The sequence below is a fragment of the Prinia subflava genome, chromosome 17 (assembly GCF_021018805.1).
Source record: "Prinia subflava isolate CZ2003 ecotype Zambia chromosome 17, Cam_Psub_1.2, whole genome shotgun sequence".
Lineage (NCBI taxonomy): Eukaryota > Metazoa > Chordata > Aves > Passeriformes > Cisticolidae > Prinia > Prinia subflava.
Window position 1 is genome coordinate 8,311,388 of NC_086263.1, and position 15,357 is coordinate 8,326,744.

The window sequence follows — 15,357 nt, forward strand, 5'->3', positions numbered from 1 at the left end:
TGGTTAAATTTGCTTTTTCCTCACAGACCATTTCCAAGCATTCCTTCCTCACCTTTCCATATTCTCACTCTCCAATTATTTTCAAAACTCAGTCAAAACCCCAAGTTTTTTTGCTAGGACTTTAACTATTTTGTTTTCCCCATTTCTCTGTAGTTTTTCCCCTCTGTTAAGTGTTTTTCAGTGCAATTTGCAAGACAAACACCAGACACAGAGCTGAGCTCTGTTGTGCAATAGTGTCCAGCCTGAGAGTCACCCAGGTGTCAGGAATAATCCTGGACATATGCTCTGGGCTCCAGCTCCCACTGCATCCATGCACTCAGCAGGCAGCAGGACAGCAGCCTGTAGCCTATTTTGAATTTTCCTGACATTTTTCCACCTCCATGAACTGATTCCAGTAATTTATCTAGGGACTGGCCCCACTTAATCCACAGACTTGTCTGTCCATTGGACTGAACAAGAATTCACTTCCCATAAAAGTTATCTTAATTCTTTTGAATGTTGCCACATTTAAGAACAACTGACATCCCTCACTACGTATTACTGAGTTATTTCTTATCCTGCCAATCATTTGCCCAAAAACTGAGACCAGGTACCACAAAAGTAGAACTAAAACATGAGAGAAATGCACCCAGCAGGAGCACACCTCTCCAAAATGGAATTTCAGGATAGTCAAACTAACAAATGCTGGAAAAAGAAGAGAGACCATAGGACTACAGAGAATAAAGGAAACCCTGGACTTCCTTTTCTGATATCATAAGGTTATGAGGGAAATAGATTGGCCCAGCTTTCCAATGGGACAAGCTGAAAATACTGTGGTCTTAATGGCACAAACACTAAAATTTACACAGCTGAATGAAGAAATAGAAGGTGGGAGGTGGTGTGTCATAGAGGATGAAGAAAAACATCTGACCGCTTCTTCATTTTATCCAACACAACGCAGACAAGATCCGCCCCACAGACATCCCAGGGGACCCTGATCCGCCCTCCTGAGCCCACTGGAGAGACACGAGGAGCTGGCTCAGCCTCCTTTTCTCACTCTGGGAAGGTGAGGCTGAGCACAGCTCCCCAGGCCAGCTCTGCTCAGCACTGAGAAGGCGCAGACACCCACGTGAGTCACGGGCCAGGCTGAGCTAAGGGCCTGGGGAGATCCCAGTGCCGCTCCTGGTGGGGACCTGAGAGTACCCACAGTGCTGGGAGCTGCCATGGGATCCTTCCTGAGCTCCTCTTGGAGTGACAGAAGGTCAGACTGGACAAGAAAGGGGGCTAGAATTATTCACGTATGTGACGCATTCAGGGACTTCTGGGCTTTGGACGGGCACATCATCACGGGCAGGTAACTGCTCACTTGTTAGTGGGGATGAGGGGCACGGAGAGGAGGGAACAGGCAGCTGTGTGTGCTGTTCACTGCCCCAGCCTCTCCTGAAAGTGAGCTGGTGGCCTCCCAGGGCACACATAGTGGGATCCTCCCATGTTTTCACGAGCTCTGTTTTTGTAGGAGCAGTGTCGTGACTGGTGCACACACAGATCCACAGAGGCATCATCCAGAGGGGTCAGCACCCAAAGAGAAGAGAGGAGAAAAGACAAGGATAGGGCCAGGTAGATGGAAAACTACACAGAACTGACAAGGTGATGCATTAGTTAACGTGACATCAAGCATTTCCATCACAGAAGCACTGTCAGGTTGGTGGGGGGGTTGTGGAGAACAAGCTGAGAGCTTGAACAGACTTCAGAGAACAATTGCTTGCAACAGGCACATCAGTTTGGGAGAAACACATGCCAGCAGTCCCTGGAGGTCCAGGCAACACCCAGGAGTTAGTGCTGGATTAAAAATTTCGTGTTGAAACATAAGAGTTCAACCCTGGGGGAAAAAAGTTGCAAATGCCTGTCTTAGCTCTCATATTAAAAGCCCTTGATGAAGAGGGAGAAAATATATATGATATTTGTGATTGAACCAAAATGGGACAAGTCCCACTCCTCCCCCACAGGGCACACACACTGGGTGTCAGGCTGTCCTGCAGCAACAGCTACAGTGAAAAAAAGAAAAGCCATGAGTTGAGGTGATTTATAGCAAACCTTTGAAAGCCCACCAACTACTGTAGTTGATGTACAGACTGCTGTTAATGTGACTGTAATTTAAGCCTCAAACTTTTCCTTGGCCTGAGAATTGAAAAAAAAATTAAAAACCCACACATAAGCTCTGCCAAAATAAATACTTACAAACAAAAGGTATCAGATGTTTGAGCCAAATTCATACAAGCAGTGAGCAGACACCTTGAAGTCAAGGTGCTCTATGGAGGCAGGAGAACACAAAGGGATGGTGGGGCTGTGGGAAGGTTTGATCTGGGCTGTTTCAGCAGGGTGTGTTCGGTCCCTCTTGGCCCCTGCCTGAGCCAGCTGGCAGCAGCATTGCAGCAGCACCGCAGCAGCCCTGCAGCCCTGCAGCCCCTCTGCTCCTCCCCAGCGCCTGCACTGCTGCCAGACACGCAGGCCAGCCCCGCTGCCCCTGCCAGGAGCTGCAGGCAGGCCCAGCCCTGCCCCAGGAGGGGACGTGTCCTGCCAGCCTGGGGGACAGCCTGTCCACACTGCCCACTGCTCCAGGGCACAGCACTGAGCCAGACACACCCGGGGGAAACGCTGGGGAAGAGCCACAGAGAAAGGCCAGGGAGCAGCACCTCTGCTCAGGGGGAGCAAAGTTACCTCAGATCAGTATTTCATGGCTCTTTGGCTTAAAGAGCTAGAAAATCTGAGTGCATCCCAGTGAACCTGGCCTGTGAGAAGATTGCTCTGGATGGAAGTGGGGTGAGTTTTCAGTGGGAAGTTTAAAATATTCAGAATTGGTGCCAGGGTTACGTGGCTAGCTTAGATTGCTGTAGGTTTTTTATAATCTGCCAGTGAAGTTTCCCAGTGCCTCAAGCTAAATTAAAAGCAAGAAGCCAAAGGAACAAATGCTCTGCCTATCTGTGTCTCTCATCACGCCCTTCACAGAAACACAGCAATTAGTATTTTCCCTTTCAACCATCCTCAGAGGTCAGACCCCTCACCATCAGTCACCACCAAGCTGGGCAGAGCCCTCTGCTCATTTCCCACTACCGAGACCAACATTTGGCACCTGAATTGCTTTCAAGAGGGCATCAAGACTTTCAGAACCTCCCACTTCCCTTAAGGCTATTTCAAGGGGATCCCAGAATGTTTAGAAATTGAAACTATGTCGAGAAGTGGCAATTCATGAAAGAATCACTGCAGGAAACACCTTCAAAACTAGAGCAGTGAGCTCATCACTGGGCAGAGATGAAGCTTCAAGTGCTGTAAAATGCCCTTTGAGTAATTTCCCCACAGGTCAGTAGGCTTCAGCCTGCAGAACTGCTGTGAAATGATAAGTAGCTCCCACCTGGCAAATGTGAGCGAGCAGGCGGCGCCTCAACAGGAGAGCAACGAGGCTGGTTGAGGTTCCTTCTTGCTTGGCAGGTTTCCAGGTGTGAAATTCAGGAGTGCAGTTTTCCTCCCTGCCGTGTTTTAGTCAGCAGTGCCATTCTCAGCACCAGTGGCCCTTTCCACGTGTCTTTCCTGGGAGCCAAAGAAAGAGTTAAATCTCAGTGAGTGAGGGGTGCCGTGGGCAAGGGGCTGACACCTGCCCTTCAACCTGCACACCCTGCTCCCACTGCCAAGATGGATCAATGTTTGATGCAACAGCCCTGACAGAGCACTCTCAATGAAGATGCAGAGAGCAAACAACAAAAAAATCTGAAATAGCAAGGCCACGTCACAGAGCTGCCTCTTCAGAGGTCTGAGCCACTCTGCAGTGAATTTATGGCAGGCATCTTGAAAATGTATGAATAAAGGCCTCATCCTGGATCTGTATCTCAGGTAATGTTCTCCACCTCCAGCCACAGCCTGGGCAGTGTGGAATGCAGGAGACACGTGGCCACCCACTTGTCCTGACCACTGGTGCATGAGGAAAAGGGGACAGTGGCACAGGACCTGGTGTCCCTGCACTCTGTTCCTGACACTGACAGTGCTGGGCTGGAGGTGGAGGACATTCCCCGACCAGTGTGGGAGAGGTGAGAAAAACCTTTCACACACCCCTCCCTCCTTTGCACAGGTTACCTTCTTGAATAAGTTGCCTTTCACAATTTGCTTTCCTTTTAGAATATTTGTTTGTCCAGGCCATACAAGCCCTCAGGCCCATAAGCTTATCGACACAAACAGCACAGTTAATTCTTTGCCTTTAAGGCACCATGAGCTTTGAGGAGTTTACCAATACTGATAAATAAGGATTTAGTCTCTGTATTAAGAACAAACAAACCTACAAAGATTTCTTCTTTTAAGTTCAGGGATTTATCCAGACATCTGGATGCTTTTTTGCAATTTCTCCAGATTTTCTTGGCCAGTACATTTTGCTGGAAATCATGAGATTTCCAATGGATTTTTGGTTTTCATCCAATTGGAAATACAGCAAGAGCAGTTTTTCCCTCCCAGCCTTCCAGGATTTCTAGTTCATGTGCTGGCTGGAATCAGCATATATAGAGGGGCATAAAAAGAAAGCCTTGATTAAGAAAAGCTGAGGAAATATTTGTACTTCAAAGGTATCTTTCCAGCTTGGGGTGATGGTTCTAATTAGTTTCTAATGAAGTGAAGCTGATGAAGCCTTGCTTTGTGGGACTGCTTGGGTGACCGCTCACTGCAGAGTAGGACACTGAGGAGGGAAGATCCAGGCCTGTGCCAAGCTCATGGTTATGATCAGATAGTGTGTCTGATGGGTATCTGAACTACCCAGCTCTTAATTAGAGATGGTGATTAGCCCAGAGTCTGAGCCTGTCTCCAGCCCCCAGGTCTCTCTCAAGGACACCTGCTGGGATGGCTTTTGCCACCTATTTTGCAGCACTGATGGAAGGCAAGGAGATGGCTGCTCTGAGCTCAGTGGTGTTTTCTCTCGTGCCACCCTCCCACGAAAGGATGGAGGAAAGTGGAACAATGGAAAGGGAGTAAACTGTGGTGATGGAGGGGCAAGGCAGAGATCAGAAACACTCGTGTGGCAAAAAAGGAGACAGCAAAAAAGGAGACAGCAAAAGGAGGAGGAGATGGAGGGGATATGGTCTGAGACAATGGAATAATCTCCTAACACGTGGCCTCCATCCATCTTTTTCCAAAATCAGCCTAAATCTGGAAAGATACAGTAAAAGACAAAGGACCAAATCCAAACAGGACAGAGTAGGGAAAAAAATTAAGGACAAACTGTAGGAGCAAGTGAACCACCATGCCAAAGTGGAGAAAAGCACGGGCCATTTGGGAAGAAGCTGTCTCCCCCTGCACAGGCACCACTGCTGGCTTGGAGCACCCTGATGTCCCCTGTCCCCAGCAGCCACCAGCAGGTCATCTTCAGCACAGCCACAGGCATTCCACAGCAGAGCCCTGCTGGAAACTCCTTCTCTGTGCACAGTTCCACTTCCAGGAAATCTGCTTTTAGTGTACTTAGTAAAGACAGGATTCCAGGAAAACAGATGTCATGCACTTGGAAGAATTTTGCATTTATTTAATTTCACCAGCGTGCGGTGAACCAACAGCGAGTTCCAGCCAGTGCAGGCTCTGAAAGCAGCCAGGGCACTCCTGGGCAGCTTTGGGACACGAGGCCTGGCCGTGCTCAGGGTCACAGGGGTGACCTTGCAGACAAAGGCAGGGCAGACACCCTGCCTGCCTCGCAGGGCTCTGCTGGCACAGGCTCCAGGGGCTGCTCACCAAGGGCAGAACAGCTTTTGTTGGTCAGAGCCACTGCATGCACTGGAATTTCTTTGAAAGCAGTGCCTGTCAATGTCATCTAGGAAAAATGGGGTGCTCATCTATGAAGGGAGGGATTTTCCTCCCAGGGCACAGGGAGCAGAAGCTGGGCAGAACTTTTGTTAGTGCTCTGTACCAAAAGGTGATGGAGAGCTTGCAAAAGCTGTTTCCTATAGAACATAAAACCCCTCTGAAACTTTAACTGAGAATCATTCACAACATGTTTAAGGCTTCCAAAGCCATCAAAGCTAACCAGAATTCATTAAGAGAGAAAATAAGATTGTAATTAATTAACTTATTGAAATTATGAATCAAGGACTACGCAGAAAAGGCTATGCATCGCTTTGCAAGTTATTCATTTAATCAAATAACTGGGCTGAAATGTTTGCATTAATAATTGCACCAGAAAGTGCTGATCACAATGTTTAATAAATCTAAATTGTTAATTCCACAAACTCTATTTCAAGTCTGAAACATTTGTACAAAAAGTTCCACTGATATAAAGCAAGTTTTGGGGCTGTGTCCTTAGAAATTCCAACAGAAGATTCTTCCAGAGCACTCTGACACGTGGTCAGGGGAACAGCTGGAACCTCACCCATACCATGCCTCTCTTCTTCTGCAGAAGGTTCAGGACAAGGGGATTGTTGTGACAACTCCTAAGCACAGCTTACAACCCAACAAGAGGACCCTGGCACTGCAGTAACCAGCAGCAATTAACCTTTGCAATTCCTGGTTAAAATTAATCCTGTTAGCACCTCCCCATTGAGAGCTGTTTCCACAGGCACCATCCTGTGGAACTCAGCCTGGCCCCACACGAGCTGGGGGCAGCTGGGCTGTCCTGGGCTGTCCTGGGCTGTCCTGGGCTGTCCTGGGCTGTCTGGGCTGCCTGGTCCGAGCCCTCTCCTGCCCTGTGTGTCCCCTGTCACATCCTTGCTGCCCTCCTGCCACCCCCTGGGAGGGCAGGCAGGAGCCCCTGGCCGGAGCAGCCTCTGGCAGCCCCTCCCAGCCCACCCTGCTGCAAGGACTGCCTTGTATTGCCTTGGATCCCAAACCCAGGGACAGCTCTCATGGTTTTTATGCCTTCTTTGAATGTTTTATCAAGCTGTTCCACATCTCACTCCATGGAAACACAGCATCCAAACTCATTTTGACTTTCTGGAAACTGAAGGTTCTTCTACTTTGCCTAAAACACCTTAATTTTATTTTGAGTCTGCTATTTTCCACTTTTATATCTCTGTTACGTCTGCTTTTCACTGATTTGGGACTTTTTGACTTTGTGGATAAAGCAGCAGAATGACAGTAACAGTGAGTCATGAGGTCTCTCAAACTGCCTCAAATCAGAATAATTTAATTCTGCCATTTGATACGAATGCCAGGTTATTAATATGCCAAGTACAGAGCCTCATTGCATCAACTTTTCCCCGAGTTGCAGACATACTTTACAAGCAATAGACCTGTAAGGTTTTGTTTGGCGACACTGAGATGTAGTTTTTGCCCTTTTGTCTTTCCTGCTCTTTTCTCCCCACAGATCTATTTGCTAAAATAAATTGAAATTGGGTAAAAGAATATAAGGCACAATTTATACTAGATATATCTGCAATTACTAACTCTGAATTAAACATATTCCTTCATGAATAATGAAGCAGAAATAGGCCAGAGGAAAAATGAGATAAGATCTTCAATCCATGTATTTTTAATTGCTTCATTATCTAAAATTTGGTATGAATAGCAGTGGATACAGTTTGCTGTTAATGCACAAAAAGAAATGAGAATTTTCAACCAAATCACAAAAGGCTATCAAAAATTAATTTTGTGTGCTGTGATCATTGAAAATGTAAGTGATTTTGTGGCAGAGTGACATAAAAAATACCATTTATATGCTAATAATGAACAAGTCATATTTTTTCATTTTGATGCAAAATAAATTTTATTTTCATTTTAATGAACTGTAATGAATTATAAGCTGTTTCTTTTTATCTTCAAGTAAAAGCTGGGGAAAAGATAATGGAAGGTTGACAAGAAGATTGCCCCTGAATGAAAATAGGATGGAGCAGAGCACAACCCTTGCTTTGACCTCTTAAACTCCTCTGCTGACTTGGCAAAGCTGCCAGTTAGGCCCAAGGTGAGCACTGCCCATCACTGGGCAAAAAAGAGAAAACCATCCAGACTGGGTGGAAAAACTCCACTTTTATTTCACCCCAACACGGGCATCCTCACGAGGGGGGCTGCTGTGCTCTCCTCCACGAAGGTGCAGCAGGTCCAAGCTCAGGGATAACTTCTGTATCCACAGATAAAAGCACAAGGTACACTCGTTATATTGGCAGTCCCTAACTCTGAATTAAACATGTCCCTTCATGAATAATGGAACCCAAAAAAGGCCAGAGGTACTAAGGAATCTGATCCAAAGCCTATTAAAGCCAATGAAATGTCTTGCATTGATGCATACCATATTAATAAATAATTATAGGATGGGTTTTTGCAGTAATTCCTAGAAGCACCAGGCACAGCCAGGATCTTTATCACTTCAGTTGCTGCACACAACACAAGAGATAGTCCTGTCCTAAGGGCATCACAGTGCAAGGATAAGGCAAGAGACAGCAGCTGGATAAGAGCAGGGAACCCAAACCAGCCATGAGATTGTTGTGCTCAGCAATTACGTGCAGCAGGCTCGGCACAGCAGCTGCTCCAGCACTGCTGAAACAGTCGAGTGTGTACCAACACCAGCTGAAATCAATAGATATTGCAAACATTAAACACCCAGGAAAACCCAGCTCAGCTTTTCAAAATGAGCCAACCATAATGAAAAGCCAGTTTGAAACTGTTTGTCTTGTATTTACTGCTCCTCGCTCACACCGAGGACTTTCCTCGGGGTACCTGGGAACAGCCGGCCCCGATTTGCAGCCAACTTCTTTGCACCTCTCTCCTGTGGAAATGCCCACACATAATCAAATTCCAGATTTAACTTCCTCCTTGGGGCCTTCTGCATGTTATTTAAAGCAGCCTGTTGTGTACCTGTTGCTGTGTTCACCAGTGTTTCTCCTACAGATGTTCCATACTGCCACTTCTGCCTCCCACACAACTGCAGAGGGTGCCGGTGTTTGGTGGGGATTTCCAAACACCTACTCGAGGGGTTACACTGCTTGTAGGATCCAATCTGCATTTTTATGCATGATAATACCTTTAAGAAGCCCATTTTAAATAACTCCATCTCAAGAAGAGCCCTTCTGCTTATTGTTTGGACTGGAGTAGTAGCAGGAACACGTTGATGTTTATTAAACTTTGCCTTGGAAGAGCTGAATCTTGGCAGAAGGACTCACAGCAATGGAGGCAAGTCACAGTACAGAAAATTATATTATATATGTATCTCATAGATTCCAGGAGTCCGTATTAGGAAAAGTATTTCACCCTGAAGGTGCTCATCCACAGCTCCCCTCTGGGCTGGTGCTCACCCCGTCCATGGGATCTGAGCTCTCCTCAAAACGTGACACACATCTGCTCTGTGCTTATTTGTGTAAATATTTACTCATGGGGTTTTGTTTGTCGGGTTTTTGTTGTTGTTTTTTCTTCCTACAAGTTTCACCTTTGTTACTCCTCTATGAATCGTGCACTTAACAGGGTAAAAATGCAGTAAGTAACATTTTATCTTGGCCAGCTGCTGGGCAAAGCAGGCAGTGATCAAAACCATCGCAACTCTGCTACTAGGTCTCACCAAAATAAAAAATGACCTGGGTAAAATTATGAAAGACATGAAGTGTTGCTTGAAAAATAAACTACTGTACCAGTCTCCACACTAAGAAATAAAAGAAGTCAGAGTTATTTAACAACCCAATTCAGGATACTTCTGCAGGTCATTCTCCAGGTTGAGTTTGGCCTTAATTTTGCAAGGGATTTCACTTCCAGAGCGAATATTGGATTGGAGAAGGACACAGCAATATATTTTTTCAGCACTACCACTCATGCAGATGCATCATATTTTTATCCTGACATTTTCATTGATTTCAAGTTTAAAAAAAATGTAGTAAGTGTTTTCCTACTCTTGATGCTGAAAACAAAAAGAGGAGTCTGATGCAAAATGGAATAAAAGCATTTAAATTTTTTTCTAAAATCAAAATGACACAAAATATTTCTGGACATCTTGGTCCAACTTAAATATTTAACCTGTGACATTTTGGATCAAAGAGTGTGTAAACTGCAGGTAACAGTTCTTGGTATTAAAATTTGTTTCGAGAATTGTGGAGGGTGACATAGCACAGAAAAATAAGAAAGATGACAAAACTAAATTTCTAAAAGAAACCAGATTATTGATAACCATTACTGGAATGGAACTACAACTTTAGAAGTTTAGGTGTTAAGGAAGAAGGAGAAACCCTTGGCCAACAGTATAAAGTCACCTGAAACAAAGGAACTCATGATCTTCAAACAGGCTGGCAGCAGAGCAGGGCAGATGAACCCCTGAGTTTGCAAACCCAGGCTGAATCCAAGATAAATACAGCAAAAATCAAGTGCAGACATCCCTGAGGAAGTAAACAGGATTAAGACTTTTTACAGATGGAGACAACTCAACAGCCTGAGGCTTTTATAGCACACCCTTGTGAGCTCATCCCAAACCAGAAGAGACTGACAAGGACAGTGCCTGAGTCTGGCTTAACGAGCTACAAAAACACTCTCTGCATTTCCACTGGCTGTCTATTGCCCTGCACTGTTTATGCCTTCAAAGGCAATTAGCAAACCTACAAATTATTTATGCTTTCCTTTCCTTTAGTGTCTGCTTTAATTCTTTTTCAGTGAGCTAAATGTAAGAATTTCCAGTTGCTGAATAAGAGAATAGCTTAAGATTCATTTGCAGACTTTGTTTTTCTCTTTCTCATCTCTGGGATGTACAGGATACTCACACTGCACTTGACAAGATGTCTAGATTTTTTGTAAATCCTACTGGCTTATCCTAACTATTTCCCACTTGTTATTGTGGATTTATTTGAAAACTAATAAAGAAAATTACAAGAAAATCTTAACTGTGCAGAAGACCCCCTAAATGAGGATAAAGAGGAATGAACTATGTTTTCACTGTTGGAAATGAACATAAAAAGACTACGTAAGCAGTAACAGAAAAATAACAGATGTTTACAAGAAAAACCCAAAACTGAAGAAAACACAGAGATATGAATAAACACAATTTGACTCAACCAATTAGAAACATTTGTTTGATCCAACAATGAAGGTTTGACAAGCGTCAAAGTTTCTGTTTTAGTTACTGTCTTGACATAGTTACTGAAAATTGCCCAGATTTTTGAGGATTTGTCCTAATCACATAAAATTGTACCATCATTTTCTTTGGCTGCTACTCTGCTCAATAGGAAATCTTGCCAACAAGAGACATGCAAGTCTTAATCATGCTTGAACAAGGAAGACTTACAATTCAGTTCTCAATAAGACATAATGAGTGAGATAGAAGGTGATTTGCTTGTTCACATTGTTCAGGCAAATTATAGATTTTCTACAAAATCTCCATAATTTTTTTTCCAAATATAATTCTGTTATTGTATGCTCTGTCTGCAAATTTTCCCACTTTTTTATCATTCTATTCAGGTTTGTATACACTGAGAAACAGAGCCTGGGAGGGAGGCAGATATCTGCCTGCTTGACACACTTCTGTCTATAGGCATTTTCAAGAAGTAGCAGTGGCCAAATCTTCTGGGCTACACCAGCCCCCTCCCTGACCCAAGAGCAGCAACAGAGTTGAAGGAAATTTCTCTAAACAGCCCCTGGTTTTAGATCTGGAGGAGCTGCTTGCATCTCAGCTCTCTGTGACAGAGGCAGGAGCCGACCTTGGAGCTGCTCAGGACTTCCAGAATCAGAGGCCTCAGCTGCTCTTACACTCCTGCTAACACTGTGCAGCTTGAGGAAGGGGTGGAAATGTTCCAGGTTAGCCATATCTTGGCACAGAAGCCCTTATGGAGAATGAATTCAGCCCAGCCCACCCCAGGGGACATGGAATTAAAAACAGTTTGCATAAAGCCTTTCTTGCTCAGCACTCAGTATATCCTCCTCCCTAAGAACCTCCTGCTTATCCATCAAAGGCTTGCAATGGTTGTTTATCACATCCTGGGCAGGCAAGGATCAAAGCCTAGGAATGAATCTGAAGGAAGAATGATGGGAGGGGAGAACACCCTTCCCACCCTGCTGCTCCTTCATGCAGAGCGTGCTGAAATTAAACAACAGCTCAGAAAAGCCTGCTCCAGTCGTGTGGCACAGATTGTTGGTCCAACAGTCCAGGTTCCACAGTCAGGTTCCACAAGTCCATGCATAAAGAGAACCAAAGAGTTGTGTTACTGAACATATTTTTTTCCCCTTTGAGACAATGTCTCTCCATGATAGTGTGCAGAAAAGTCGGGTGATAGATTCAAGAGGAAGAATGACAACATGACAGGGTGGGCACGACTGTGCTGGCCCCAAATCTGGCTCTGCCAATGACCTCCACAATTAGGTGGCCCCAAGCACAGATGGGTCTTTACAGTCATTCAGCCAGCAGTGTTAGCTGGGCTGATAAAGGCACCCAAATTCATCAGCAACTCGACTGAGATCTTGATTTGCTCTCTCTGTTTGCTCAGGATGTAATAAATAATGTGTGATGGATTTGGCTTTGTGCCCACAAGGAAGGTCTAAAACTGTCCCACCTCCAGACAGGCTCTGCATTTTCTGGGTATTATCTCCTGGTTTTCTCAAGTGCCAGGTGGGCTCTGGACCACCACAGAAGAACACTTTCCTCTTACATGAAAAGTTGAGTGGGTAATGAGCAACACAAAGCCTAACAACAAAAATTCCAAAATATACTACTCCTTCCTTGAGTCCAATAAAGTCAGTTAAGGAAGAACATAAATGTTGAGAGGTGTTGGTGCAAAAGGCCGGAGTTCGTTTTACATCATTTGTGTCTGCTGGCTTTCAGAGAACATTGTCTGCAGATTTATGATTCACCAGGTAGCTCTAAGAGTGTCTGGGCACTTTGGAAACAGCCCTTAGACTGCTATAAAAGAGAATGGAAACTGAAGCTGAAGAGGATGCTGTGAAGTAATTGGGTCATTAACTGATTCCATGCTGAATGACATGCAGGTGTACCCAGAAAATGTTCTTTATTATTTTTTGAACACACTGCATCAGTGTGCAGAGCTTTTGCCTCCCTAAAACTCCAGTTTTCTTTCAGATTTTACAATGCACTTCAGTTTGGCAGGTGGCCACAACGAGGCCATTACTGGGTATGACCACTTAGGAACTGCTGCTTTTCAAGTGGCTGCAGTAGGAAACCCAAAGTGCTGCATGAACCTCAGGGCTGCTGTGCCCATGTGCACTTGCAGGGTCAGCTTTCAGTGCTGTGTCTTTGAAACAAGCAGAATTTACAGGAGCAAGGATTTTTTAGCCAAAAATCAAATCAAACCAGTGTCAAAGAACTCTGCTTCTTCACTTCTCACTTTTTTCCCCTGCTTATAAGACGTAAGCACGTGTCTCAAAGAAGAATGCAGAGCAGCAGCACATGTCACCACACTAATCAAGCCTAGAGAAACTCATTACCAAGAGCCTGGACAGCAGTTAGAGCTCCCTGTGAGGCAACCACAACACTTGACAAACACGAGTGCTCCTGAACAACTTATTGTTTAAAAGCAGCAAAGTGCTGTGAAATGATGAATTAGAATGGTGGTGGGGATGCCTTAGTGAAAAGTGCAGAAAAACCAAGCCACATTTTCATGAAAAGGAGGGAAAAAACAACCCCAGCTGTTGAAAGCAGATGAATTGAAATGTGTCTACAGAAATAACAGAAGATATATCACTACCTACAGCAAGCATCCCCACTTGGCTCCACCTGGAGATCGGGGAGCAGAGGGGGAAGAGAAGAGGCACAAATGCTGAAGTGTCTCAGGGAGGATATTGCATCTGGGGGATGTCTTAGCAAACAAGTTCCAAACACAAAACTGATAGCAATCATTTAATTTTTTTCAAAAAGGATGCTGTCCTAGAGGAAATAAAACATCAAAGGAAGCGAGCATGTCGTGTGTTTCAGATGCATCACTTTACACATAGCACAAATACATTTTTGTTATTATTTTTAGGAGAAATAAGCCCTAGGTAGTCTCATAATGTCTTGGTAGAGTGTCAAAAGGAACCTGAACATTTCAGTCAGATCTTGTTTGGAGGGTACTGTAATGCATGTTATTTGGCAAAGAGATTTTCAAAGTGTTGCCAAGCCCCAGTCAGTTTATGGATTTAAGACCTCAGTCATTTAAGGCCCTGTTTACAGAGCAATGCATCATGTCACAGCATGGCACTGAAGTTGTAAATGGCTCCCAAATTTTGAAAAACTTCACGCTGCAGTGGAATACAGATCACTCTGAGACACAGCCACAGGCTTTGGGAGGAATGCAAGCACTCTCCTACTCAAACAGCATGCCAGCTCCTGAGCAGGTAAAAATCAGAGCAACCTTTTTTCAGATGAAGAGAACAATGGTGATTTATATCCCCTGAATCATATTGAATATCTCTTGAGCAACACTGACCTAAGAGCCTCAGGACCAGATCCTCAGGCAGAGCTGGATGCTTAGTTCCTGCTGGTGGCACAGGATTAAGTAACCAAACCCTTCCATGGAATTCAGTCTAAGTGAAACAGCAACCCACAGGGACATTTACAACATGCAGCAAATGCAGAGCACTTCATCCCTGTCCAGACAGGCTCCAGCTTTGGCACCAGGGGAGCAGTGGCAGGCAAGGCTCAGGTTAATTAGCCCTGCTGGAAGGGCTCCCTGCTCCCAGGGCCTGAGCCAGAGCCTCTGCTGAGCTCTGCCTCATGGACCTACTCGAGTGCTTGGTGCTGGTTCATGGCTGGCTCACACCAGGCTAAATCACACATCATGTCTGACAAATGACAGAAACCCTTTCACTCAACACAGTGCTGGAGGAGGGGAGCAGCATTTGGGACATCCCAGCTCAGGTGTGCCACAGGTTACAGCCCCTACAACCACACAGGGGTAACTGCTTCACACAGCTCTGGTCAAAGGGCCTGTGTTTAAAACAAAAAGCTAAATCACTTCACTGATAAGAACATTTTCATTTTCAATCTCTCTGGCAAAACAGAGTAACCTGGAGTTTTAGCAGTTCTGCAGAAAGGACCTGGGTACTGGTGGATGCCAAGCTGAGCATGAACCAGCCATGTGCCCTTGATGGAAAGAAGGCAAATATTTCCAGGAGCAGGCATTGGTAGAAGACCACCACCAGCAGTCACAGGGGGTGACTGATCTCCTCTACTCAGCCCTGGGAGACAGGGCTGCATCACTGCTCGTCCAGTTCTGGACAAGCACTGGAGCAAGCCCAGTGAGGGGTTACTAAAGTGATTCAGGGCTGGAATCACTCATGTGAGGAAAGGCTGGGATAGATGGGTTTGCTCAGGCTGGGAAGAGAAGGCTCAGGGGTGGTGGTGCCTCTTTAATTCATGCAAATATCTGATGGGAAGCAGTAAAAACACAAGCCAGGCTCTTTTCAGTGACAGGACAAGAGACACTCGTGGAGAGATGAGTGTCCACATATTGCAGAATCCATTTAACC

At 45.2% G+C, this 15,357-nt stretch overlaps 1 long non-coding RNA gene across 3 annotated transcripts in view; it reads right to left on the reverse strand.

Moving 5' to 3' along the window:
• The window catches only part of LOC134559499 (uncharacterized), a 78,271-nt gene that overhangs the window by 13,046 nt on the left and 49,868 nt on the right, over positions 1-15,357 (reverse strand). For all 3 annotated transcript variants that reach the window (XR_010082521.1, XR_010082519.1, XR_010082520.1), the window contains exon 2: positions 3,389-3,564. This is a non-coding gene — a long non-coding RNA (uncharacterized LOC134559499). The remainder of the gene's footprint in view (positions 1-3,388; positions 3,565-15,357) is intronic.